Consider the following 12,437-nt stretch of genomic DNA (forward strand, 5'->3'; position numbering starts at 1 on the left):
CGAGGAGGATTTTCTAGCCTCTCCTCCTTCCCCAGTCACTTCACTTCTCTGGGCCCCAGTGACCTCATCTGGGAAATGGGGATTGAGGCTGTGAATCCCACGGGGGACAGGGATCGTGCCCAGCCCGATTTGCTTGTATCCACCCCAGCGCCTAGTACGGTGTCTGGCACATAATAATAATAATAATGGCATTTATTAAGCGCTTACTATGTGCAAAGCACTGTTCTAAGCACTGGGGAGGTTACAAGGCGATCAGGTTGTCCCACGGGGGGCTCACAGTCTTCATCCCCATTTTACAGATGAGGGAACTGAGGCCCAGAGAAATGAAGTGACTTGCCAAAAGTCACACAGCTGACAATTGGCAGAGCAGGGATTTGAAACCACGACCTCGAACTCCAAAGCCCAGGCTTTTTCCACTGAGCCACACTGCTTCTCAGCTTATGTCACTTGGACATAGTAAGTGCTTAGCAAATACCATCATTTAGTAGTAGTAGTAGTAGTAATGATGGTATTTGTTAAGCACTTACTATGTGCCAAGCACCGTTCTAAGTGCCGGGGTAGATACAAGGTAATCAGCTTGCCCCACGTGGGGCTCAGTCTTAATCCCCATTTTACAGGTGAGGTAACTGAAGCACAGAGAAGCTAAGTGATTTGCCCAAAGTCACACAGCTGATAAGTGGCAGAGCTGGGATTAGAACCTGTCTACATTATTTGTTTTGTCGTCTGTCTCCCCCTTCTAGACTGTGAGCCCGTTGTTGGGTAGGGACCATCTCTATATGTTGCCGACTTGTACTGCCCAAGCGCTTAGTGTGGTGCTCTGCACACAGTGAGCGCTCAATAAATACGATTGAATGAATGAATTCGAACCCACGACCTCTGACTCCCAAACCCGTGCTCTTTCCACAAAGTCATGCTACTTCTCATGTCTCCAAGCCCTCATCCATGGATCAGAGATCACAACCGCCAACATCAACCAAGCAACATCATCAGTGGTGTTTACTGAGCTCTTGCTGTAGGCAGAGCACTGTACTGAGCGCTTGGGAGAACAACATGGGGATTGAAGGTGACTTGGTGCCTCATGACAGCCTGAGGATTCTGGCTTTTTTTAAGGTATTTGTTAAGTACTTACAATGTAATAATAGACTTTGAGCCCGCTGTTGGGTAGGGACCATCTCTATATGTTGCCAACTTGTACTTCCCAAGTGCTTAGTACAGTGCTCTGCGCACAGTAAGCGCTCAATAAATACGATTGAATGAACAATAATAATGATGGCATTTAATAAGCGCTTACTATGTGCAAAGCACTGTTTTCTGGGGAGGTTACAAGGTGATCAGGTTGTCCCACGGGGGGCTCACAGTCTTAATCCCCATTTTATAGATGAGGTAACAGGCCCAGAGAAGTTAAGTGACTTGCCCAAAGTCACACAGCTGACAACTGGCGGAGCCGGGATTTGAACCCATGACCTCTGACTCCAAAGCCCATGCTCTTTCCACTGAGCCACGCTGCTTCTCTATGTGTCAAGCACTGCCCTAAGCGCTGGGGTAGGTACAAGATAATCAGGTTGGACACAGTCCATGGCCCACATGGGGCTCACAGTCTTAATCCCCACTTTGCAGATGAGGTAACTGAGGCACAGAGCTGTGAATTGACTTGCCCAAGGTCACAACCAGAGGCAAGTGGTGGAGCCAGGAATAGAACCCAGGTCCTTCTGACTCCAAGGTTCATGCTCTAACCACTAGGCGATCTTTCGAATTCCTCTAAGACAAGCAGCTTGACTCCCCTAACTCTCAGCTGGGGGATGGGAGAGGAGGCAAAAGCCAAACTAAGAAACTTGGCCAGAGCGACTGAGAGAAAGCTGAGCCGTGACGATAGGGGGAATCTTCTGGTACAGGGGAAAACAAGCCTGAAAGTGCTGAAACATCAAGCTCACCTCTCAGCGTGGCTCAGTGGAAGGAGCCCGGGCTTGGGAGTCAGAGGTTATGGGTTCTAATCCCGGCTCCGCCACTTATCAGCTGTGTGACCTTGGGCAAGTCACTTAACTTCTCTGGGCCTCACCTGTAAATTGGGGATTAAGACTGCGAGCCCCATGTGGGGCAACCTGATTACCGTGCATCTCCCCCAGCGCTTAGAACAGTGCTTGGCACATAGTAAGCGCTTAACAAATACCAAAATTATTAATTCTTATTATTACCTCTTGGTCCTTGATGACAAAAACCTTTGCTATATCGATCAATCAATCATTCGTACTTATTGAGTGCTTACTGTGTGCAAAGCACTATACTAAGCGATTGGGAAGTACAAGTTGGCCAAGTCTACTACCCCACTATCTCAGCTCCCTAACACCTCCTCATCCCACCCCCTGCCACCATACAGAATGGTCTAGTCCTTTCCTGTCTCCTCCAAGAGGCCTTCCCAGACTGAGCCCCCTTTTTCCTCTCCTCCTCCCCATCCCCCCGCCCTACCTCCTTCCCCTCCCCACGGCACCTGTATATATATTTGTACAGATTTATTACTCTATTTACTTTACTTGTACATATTTACTATTCTATTTATTTTGTTAATAATGTGCATCTAGCTTTATTTTTATTTATTCTGATGTCCTGACACCTGTCCACATGTTTCGTTTTGTTGTCTGTCTCCCCCTTCTAGACTGTGAACCTGTTGTTGGGTAGGGACCATCTCTGTATGTTGCCAACTTGTACTTCCCAAGCGCTTAGTACAGTGCTCTGCACACAATAAGCGCTCAATAAATACAATTGAATGAATGAATACAGGGAGTTGGGGGGATGGAGAATATTGCTACTTTTTTCAAACATTCCCAAGTCTCCCCCATATAATAATAATGATGATATTTGTTAAGCGCTTACTATGTGCCAAGCACTTGTTCTGAGCACTGGGGTAGATACAAGGTAATCAGGTTGTCCCACATGGGGCTCACAGTCTTAATCCCCATTTTACGGATGAGGTGACCGAGGCACAGAGAAGTTAAGTGACTTGCCCAAAGTCACACAGCTGACAAGTGGCAGGGCCGGGACACAGTGCTTGGAACATAGTAAGCACTTAAAAAATACCATCATTATTATTAGAACGCATGACCTCTGACTCCCAAGCCTGTGCTCTTTATACTAAGCTTGCTCCTCTATTAAATGGTCTTCCCTTGATCCCAAAATTCCAACCAGCTATTGTCCCATCTCCCTGCTCCCATTCCAATCCAAACTCCTGGAACAGATCATTTACACTCACTGCCTTCACTACCTTTCTGTCAGGTTTTTTTTTTTTTTATGCTATCTGTTAAGCACTTTGTGTCAAGCACAGTCTTATGTGCACTGGAGTAGATACAAGATGATCAGATTGGACACAGTCCATGGCCCACATGGGGCTCACGGTCTTAAGCCCCATTTTACAGATGAGGTCACTGAGGCCCAGAGAAGTGACGTGACTTTCCCAAGGTTATACAACAGACAAGTGGCGGAGTCGGGATTAGAACCCAAATCCTTCTGCCTTTCAGGCCGATGCTCTCTCCACTAGGCAACACTGCTTCTTGGTTATCTTCTTGACCCGATAAGAATCAGTATTTTGGCCTCTTCACTTCAATTAATCAATCAGGCAATTCTCGGTATTTATTGAGTGCTCACTGTGTGGAGGGCACTGCATTCATTCGTTCAATTGTATTTATTGAGCACGCACTGTGTGCAGAGCACTGTACTAAGCGTTTGGAAAGTACAGTTTGGCAACGGAGACAATCCCTACCCAACAACTGGCTCACAGTCTACAAGGTGGGAGATAGACAACAAAACAAGTAGACTGGCATCAATAGCATCAGAATAAATAAAAAGAATTATGGATATATACACATCATTAATAAAATTAATGGAATAATATGTACATATATTTACAAGTGCTGTGGGGAGGGGAGATGGAGAGGGGAGGAGGAGCAGAGGAAAAGGGGGGCTCAGTCTGGGAAGGCCTCCTGGAGGAGGTAGGTGAGCTGTCAGTAGGGTTTTCAAGGGGGAAAGTGAGTTAATTTGGTGAATGTGAGGAGGGAGGGCATTCCAGGACAGAGGTAGGATGTGGGCCGGGGGTCGACGGCAGGACAGGTGAGAACGAGGCCCAGTGAGGAGGTTAGCGGCGGCAGGGGAGCGGAGTGCACGGGCTGGGCTATAGAAGGAGAGAAGGGAGGTGAGGTAGGAGGGGGCGAGGGGATGGACAGCCTTGAAGACAATAGTGAGGAGGTTTCGCTTCATGTGAAGATTCATCGGCAACCGCTGGAGATTTTTGAGGAGGGGAGTGACATGCCCAGAGCGCTTCTGCAGAAAGAGAGTCTGGGCAGCAGAGTGAAGTATAGACCAAAGTGGGGAGAGACAGGAGGTTGGGAGATAAGAAAGGAGGCTGATGCAGTAATCCAGGCGGGATATGATGAGTGATTGTTCTAACAAGGTTGTGGTTTGGATGGAGAGGAAAGGGCGATGTACTAAGTACTTGGAAAAGTACACTAAAACTGAGTTGGTAGACACCATATCTTTCCACAAGGAGCTTACTGTGCTAGCCAACTCCAATAGGCTGTCCTGGGCCTTAGTTCTCTTTGACCTCTGACCTGTCTTTGACATTGTGACCCCCTCCCTCATCCTTGAAACCCTTCCAGGCCTGTTTTTGCTGACACAGCACCAACCCGGTTCTCCGACCTCTCTGACCGTTCCTCGGTTTTGTTGATGGCTCATCTACCGCTCATCCCTCCCCTGTCAAGGTCCTAAAGGGCTCTGTTTGGCGCTTGCTGCTCTTCTCGCTCTATACCTATTCAATCGTATTTACTGAGTGTTTACTGTGTGCAGAGCATTCATTCATTCATTCAGTCGTATTTATTGAGCGCTTACTGTGTGCAGAGCACCGTACTAAGCGCTTGGGAAGGACAAGTTGGCAACATCTAGAGACGGTCCCTACCCAACAGCGGGCTCACAGTCTAGGAGAGGGAGACAGAGAAGAAAACAAGACCTATTAACAAAATAAAATAGAATAAATATGTACAAATAAAATAAATACATAGAGTAATAATAAATAAATAAATACAGTAATAATAGAGTAATAATAAATAAATAAATAGAGTAATAGAGCACTGTACTAAGCACTCTCTTGGGACGCTTACCCACTCACATGGTTTTAGCTACCACCTCCATGATCACTGTAGACTCTAGACTGTAGAGAAGAGCGTGGCTTAGTGGAAAGAGTCCGGGTTTGGGAGCCAGAGAAAGTGGGTTCTAATCCCAGCTCCACCACTTGTCTGCTGTGTGACCTTGGGTAACCCACTTCCCTTCTCTGGGCCTCAGTTACATCATCTGTAACTCGCTCCCTCTCCTCTATCCCCCTCCCTGCCCACCAGCACTTGTGTGTATATATGTATATATGTATTATTCTATTTATTTTGTTAATGATGTGTTTATATCTATGCAGCGTGGCTCAGTGGAAAACAGTGCGGGCTTTGGAGTCAGAAGTCATGGGTTCAAATCCCAGATCTCCCAATTGTCAGCTGCGTGACTTTGGGAAAGTCGCTTCACTTCTCTGTGCCTCAGTTACCTCATCTGGAAAATGGGGATGAAGACTGTGAGCCCCACATGGGACAACCTGATCACCTTGTAACCTCCCCAGCGCTTAGAACAGTGCTCTGCACATAGCAAGCGCTTAATAAATGCCATCATTATTATTATCTATTATTCTATTTATTTATATTGATGCTTTTGATGCCTGTTTACTTGTTTTGTTGTCTGTCTCCCTCCTTCGGGACTGTGAGCCCGTTGTTGGGCAGGGATTGTCTCTGTTGCTGAATTGTATTTTCCAAGCACTTGGTACAGTGCTCTGCACACAGTAAGTGCTCAATAAATATGATTGAATGAATGAATTTGATACAGCTCCTGTCCTATATGAGGCTCACAGTCTACAAGGAAAGAAGAAAGGACATTCTATGCCCATTTTACAGGTGGGGAAACTGAGTCAGGGAGAGATTAATGGTAGAGCTAGGATTAGAACTCAGGCATCAAGTGCAAGGGCGACACAGATACCTACAATAAGCTACATCATGAATCAAGCGAAGGCCTAGGAGTCAGAGAACCCCAAGCGCTTAGTACAGTGCTCTGTACACAGTAAGCCCTCAATAAATACGATTGAATGAATGAATGAACCTGGATTCTAATACCACCACTCGTTTGCTGTGTGACCTTGGACCAGTCACTTCACTTCTCTGCGCCTCTGTTACCTCATCTGCAAAATGATGCTGAAAATTGCGAGCCCCCTGTGGGACATGGACAGTGTCCAACCTGATTATCTTCTATCTGCCGTGGGGCTTAGTATAGTGTCTGGCACATATTAAGAGCTTAATGAATGCAATTAAGATACATATATATAAGGTATCAAGCCCCTAGTGTGTGTAGAGCCCTGAATTAACCACTTGGGAAAGCAAAGAAAGGAGCTTCCCATTTAGCAGGGGAGACGGACATGGTGCAGGGAGTTCTCCCTGCTGAGAGCTTGGTGGGAAGCTGAAATTTAATGGACTTCGTGACGAAAGAGGAATTGTAGAGACAGAAGATTAATAATTGCTTAAAGCTGCAAGACTATTGCCCAGGAAAGACCAGATGTTTTCAGCTTTCTGACCAAATAGCTAGATAATGAAGCCTGGAAGAAATAAGCAATTCGGTTAAAGCTACGATAAATTTAGAGTTTTTTAGTTCCGATTAAGAACCCACCCGGCGTCTTCTGGTTACAGCAAAATTAGGACAAAATTCCACCTACAATGTCAGGTGACACAAGTACTAGGGTGAATTCTGGGAGTTTTGTGACATCAACATCTTTCATGCCTAGTAGATGAATGATTGATTTCCTAGAGTGGATCTGTGGCTGCACAATGAGGTTCTATGAGTCGGCTGTGGACTTAGGGCACAATGGAAAGGGCTGAGGATGTGTAGAACAACATTCATTCATTCAATCGTATTTATTGAGCGCTTACTGTGTGCAGAGCACTGTACTAAGCGCTTGGGAAGTACAATTTGGCAACATATAGAGACGGTCCCTACCCAACAGCGGGCTCACAGTCTAGAAGGAGGAGACAGACAACAAAACATACTAATAAAATAAAATAAATAGAATAAATATGTACAAATAAAATTAATAGAGTAATAAATATGTACAAACATATATACAGGGCTCTAACTCTGGCTCACGCCACGCCTTCTGTGTGACCTTGGGCCAGTCATTTAACCTCTCTGTGCCTCAGTTCCCTCATCTGCTAAATGGGGATTCAAAATCTGTTCTCGCTCCTACTTAGGCTGTGAGCCCTGCTGATCCTCTATCTAGCCCAGTGCTAAGTCCAGTGCTTGACACGTAGTTAGCGTTTAACAGATCCCACAATTATTATTACTATTACAACACAGAGATCTCACTGTGGCCAAAGAAAGCGTCTACCAGCTCTGTTGTACTGCATTCTCCCAAGCGCTTAGTCCAGTGCTCTGCACACTGTCAGCAACAACAAAACTCAGTCCTGCCGAAACCAAGATGAGGGACGAGATAACACAAGAAACCTCTTAAGCTCGAGAGCCGTCCAACTCGTCGGGAGAGAAGGAGGTTCTGAGTTGGAAAAGGACCAAGAGTGCACATGCCCAGAGAAGCATTCGTTCATTCGATCGTATTTATTGAGCGCTTACTGTGTGCAGAGCACTGGACTAACTGCTTGGGAAGTCCAAGTTGGCAACATATAGAGACGGTCCCTACTCAGCAACGGGCTCACAGTCTAGAAGGGGGAGACAGAGAACAAAAGAAAACATATTAACAAAATAAAATAAATAGAATAAATATGTACAAATAAATAAATAGAGCAATAAATACGTACAAACATATATACATTTATACAGGTGCTGTGGGGAGGGGAAGGAGGTAAGGCTGGGGGGATGGGGAGGGGGAGGAGGGGGACGGGAAGGAAGGAGGAGCAGTGTGGCTTAGTGGCAAGACCCCGGGCTTGGGAGCCAGAGGTCATGGATTTTAATCCCAGCTCTGACACATGTCAGCTGTGTGACCTTGGGCAAATCTCTTCACTTCTCTGTGCCTCAGTTACCTTATCTGCGAAATGGGAATTAAATCTATGAGCCCCACGTGGGACAACTGATTACCTTGAATCTACCCCAGCACTTAGAACAGTGCTTGGCACATATTAAGCGCTTACCAAATACCCTCATCATCATCATGAGAAGCAGCATGGCTCAGTGGAAAGAGCCCGGGCTTTGGAGTCAGAGGTCGTGGGTTCAAATCCCGGCTCCGCCACTTGTCAGCTGTGTGACTTTGGGCAAGTCACTTCACCTCTCTGGGCCTCAGTTCCCTCATCTGGAAAATGGGGATGAAGACTGTGAGCCCCACGTGGACAACCTGATTACCTTGTATCTACCCCAGCGCTTAGAACAGTGCTTTGCACATAGTAAGCGCTTAACAAATACCAACGTTATTATTATTATTATTATTATTTGGAGTCAGAGGTCATGGGTTCAAATCCCAGCTCCGCCACTTGTCAGCTGTGTGACTTTGGGCAAGTCACTTAACTTCCCTGTGCCTCAGTGACCTCATCTGTAAAATGGGGATTAAGACTGTGAGCCCTCTGTGGGACAATCTGATCACCTTGTAACCTCCCCAGTGCTTAGAACAGTGCTTTGCACATGGTAAGCACTTAATAAATGCCATCATCAACAAAGATAAATCTTGAGAGGTGCCCATCATCAATGGTACTCTCTGAACTAGATGCTGAAAGGAAGCAGTGTGGTCTAGTGGGAGGAGCACGGTCCTCGGAGTCAGAGGACTTGGGTTCTAATCCCAGCTCCACCACTCATCTGCTGTGTGACATTGGGCAAGTCTCCTTAATTTCTCTGTGCCTCAATTACCTCATCTGCAAAATGGGGATGAAGATTGTGAGCCTCATGTGCGCCATGGACTGCTACTATCCCGGTGCTAAGTACAGTGCCTAGCACATAGTAAGTGCTTAACAAATACCATAAAAAAGAACCTCCTTTCGCAATAGCAGTACCTCACAAGAATTATCCTCAGCAACAGACTCCCAGTTTTCAGTTGGAGTAGAGCATCGTCTGAGGCTTTGGTTGACTGTATCCTTAAAATGCTTCATCTGTCTTTCTTGTGGAGGACAGTACCCAGATTACAAGCATGAATCACCATTTTTAAGACAAGAGAACAGGAGAGCCACAGAAATAAAAGTCTGATGGGACTTTGCCAAGTGGGGAAGGTCTAATTTTGGCCCTTGAAGTCAGGTTTCTGGACGGACACACATATTACAGCATCTCCCTCCACTCTGTTTATTGGTTTGTGGTAAAAGAAGGATGTTACAGTTCATGAGGTTTGCTTTCCTTGAAAGATGAAATATTGTATCTTATAAATGCCTACCAGGCACAGGAAGAGAATAGAGTTGTAAGAACAGGAGGAGCTGAGGGCCCTCTCAAATACTTTTTTTAAATGGTATTTGTTAAGCACTTAGAACAAAACACTATTATTATTCTTATTACTTACTATGTGTCTGGTACTGTAGTAAGCACTGGGGTAGGTACAAGCTAATCAGGTTGGACACAGTCCATGTGCCACGTGGGGCTCACAATCTTAATCCCCATTCTACAGATGAGGTAACTGAGGCCCAGAGAAGTGAAAAGACTTGCCCCGGGTCACACAGCAAACACATGGTGGAGTGGGATTTGAACTCAGGTCTTCTGATTTCCAGGCCCTTGCTCTTTCCACTAGGCCACGTGGCTTCTCATTAAGTGGTCCAGAACCTGATACATTCAGGTTTTGCAGCATCTAAGTAAAAACCTCACAATCCGGAAGCTGCGATTCTCAAGGTTGGTGTTTGAAATCAGATTAATTTTATGCTCTTAGAAAGCTAGCAAAGTACCACGAGAAAAAATTTCTATTTTGTTTTTATGGTTTACTTAGGAGGATATTTTCCTCGAGACATTCAGCTAATCAGTCTACATTTCTAGAAAGCACTGTTCTTCTTCTTCTTATTATTATTATTATCATTTATTATGTGCCAAGCACTGTAATAAGCATTGGGGGAGATACAGTATATACAGATCAGACTCATTCCTTGTCCCACATAGAGTTCACAGTCTGAGTAGGATAGTGAAGCAGCATGGTTCAGTGGAAACAGCATGGGCTTTGGAGTCAGAAGTCATGGGTTCAAATCCCGGCTCTGCCAATTGTCAGCTGTGTGACTTTGGGCAAGTCACTTCACTTCTCTGTGCCTCAGTTCCCTCATCTGGAAAATGGGTATTAAGACTGTGAGCCCCACATGGGACAACCTGATCACCTTGTATCCCCCCAGCACTTAGAACAGTGCTTTGCACATAGTAAGCGCTTAACAAATACCATCATTATTATAGTGAACAACTATTGAATCCCTATTTTACAGATGAGGAAACTGAGGCATTAGGAAATGAAGTGACTTACCCAAGGTCACACAGCCTGCTATCCCAGCCAAAAGCAAAACTTTTGGTAGTCCTTTTTTCTGTTTGCTAGGTATTGGGGAGGGGGGTCAAGTGGCCAGAATTTGGTCAAATTTAGGACTCCTGTTGCTCTTAACCAATACTAGTGTCAACGTCATTCAATCGTATTTATTGAATGCTGTGTGCAAAGCACTCCCTCCCCTTAACTTGGTCTCTACTATGCTTCCTCTAGACTGTGAGCCCACTGTTGGGTAGGGACCGTCACTATATGTTGCCAACTTGTACTTCCCAAGTGCTTAGTACAGTGCTCTGCACACAGTAAGCGCTCAATAAATATGATTGATTGATTCCTCCTGCCACCGTGAGGCCTAGATGGAGGGTGGCTATTGATTAGTCAGAAATTCCTATCCCATGCACAGGACTTCTCAACCAACATCCTGGCTGTATCAATATAGTAAGTGGAGTGTATATTTCTTAAAAATGATTACAAATCTGTTCTAAAAGAATAATGCAAAATTCCTACTGTCTTTGTGTGAACTACCTAGACTATACCAGACTATAGATTATCTAGTCTATAACTATATTTATATCCCCTTCTAGACTGTGAGCCCACTGTTGGGTAGGGACTGTATATATTGCCAACTTGTACTTCCCAAGCGCTTAGTACAGTGCTTTGCACACAGTAAGCGCTCAATAAATGTGATTGAATGAATGAATGAATGAATGAATGAACTATCATGCAGTAATGAAAGAAGAAGGAAAGGAATTAAGATGTGAAGGAGAAAGGAAGAGTTATCATTCATAGTATGCACTCTATTACTGTATTTTATAGTTTCTATTGGTAATGTTGTTTTCCTTAGTACATAATTCTGAACAGAGCCCCATGTGGGACAGGGATTGTGTTCAACCCAATTATCTTGTATCTATCCCAGCACTTAGCACAGTAAGCACTTAAGTTCCATTAAAGACAAAACAAAATGATTGTTTCCTCCAAGCAGCAAAATGCTTACATTCATTATAACTTTGGGTTTCCTAAAAAATAAATAAGCCTATTTTTCATTAATAATAATAAAGAAGAATTGTGGCATCTGTTAAACACTTACTATGTGCCAAGCACCGTTCTAAGCACTGGGGTAGACGCAAGGTAATGAGGTTGGACACAGTCCCTGACCCACTTGGGGCTCATAGTCTTGATCCACATTTTGCAGATGAAACTGCAGCTCAGAGAAGTTAAGTGTCTTGCCCAAGGTCACCCAGCAGATATGTGGCAGAGCCGGAATTAGAACTCACATCCTCTGACTTCCAAGCACTCTTTCCACTAGGCCATGCTGCTTCTAGAATAACTGAAGTACTTATAATAATAATGGCATTTGTTAAGTGCTTACTATGTGCAAAGCACTGTTCTAAGTACTGGGGGAATGCAAGGTGATCAGGTTGTCCCACATGGGGCTCACAGTCTTAATCCCCATTTTATAGATGAAGGAACTTAAGCCCAGAGAAGTGAAGTGACTTGCCTAAAGTCACACAGCTGACAATTGGCAGAGCCGGGATTTGAACCCATGACCTCTGACTCCAAAGCCAGTACAGTACTCTGGACACATTAAATGCTCAATAAATATGATTGATTGTTGGAAAACACTGATGATTCTGTGATGTATCATTTTGCAAAAGCAAATGGGGAAATCCCTCAGGAAGGGTCTAGAATGGACAGTTGTTAATGAGGATTGGGCTTGAAAGTCTCGTGAGAGCAAAATTCTTAGGGCAGGGACTTCAGGGATGATTGAACAATATTTAGATTCCAAATTTCAGGTGGTGTCCATTTTCCAGGAAATCAATCACATTTCCACAAATCTGCCAGACCTATAACTCTAGCTCTGAGAAGTTAGGTGCGAGAAATTGTTGTCCATTAATCCTGTCGGCACAAAATGGCCAGTAGCGCTCTCAATGCTAGAGTCATGAAAAAA

The sequence above is a fragment of the Tachyglossus aculeatus genome, chromosome 22 (assembly GCF_015852505.1).
Source record: "Tachyglossus aculeatus isolate mTacAcu1 chromosome 22, mTacAcu1.pri, whole genome shotgun sequence".
Taxonomy (NCBI): Eukaryota; Metazoa; Chordata; class Mammalia; order Monotremata; family Tachyglossidae; genus Tachyglossus; species Tachyglossus aculeatus.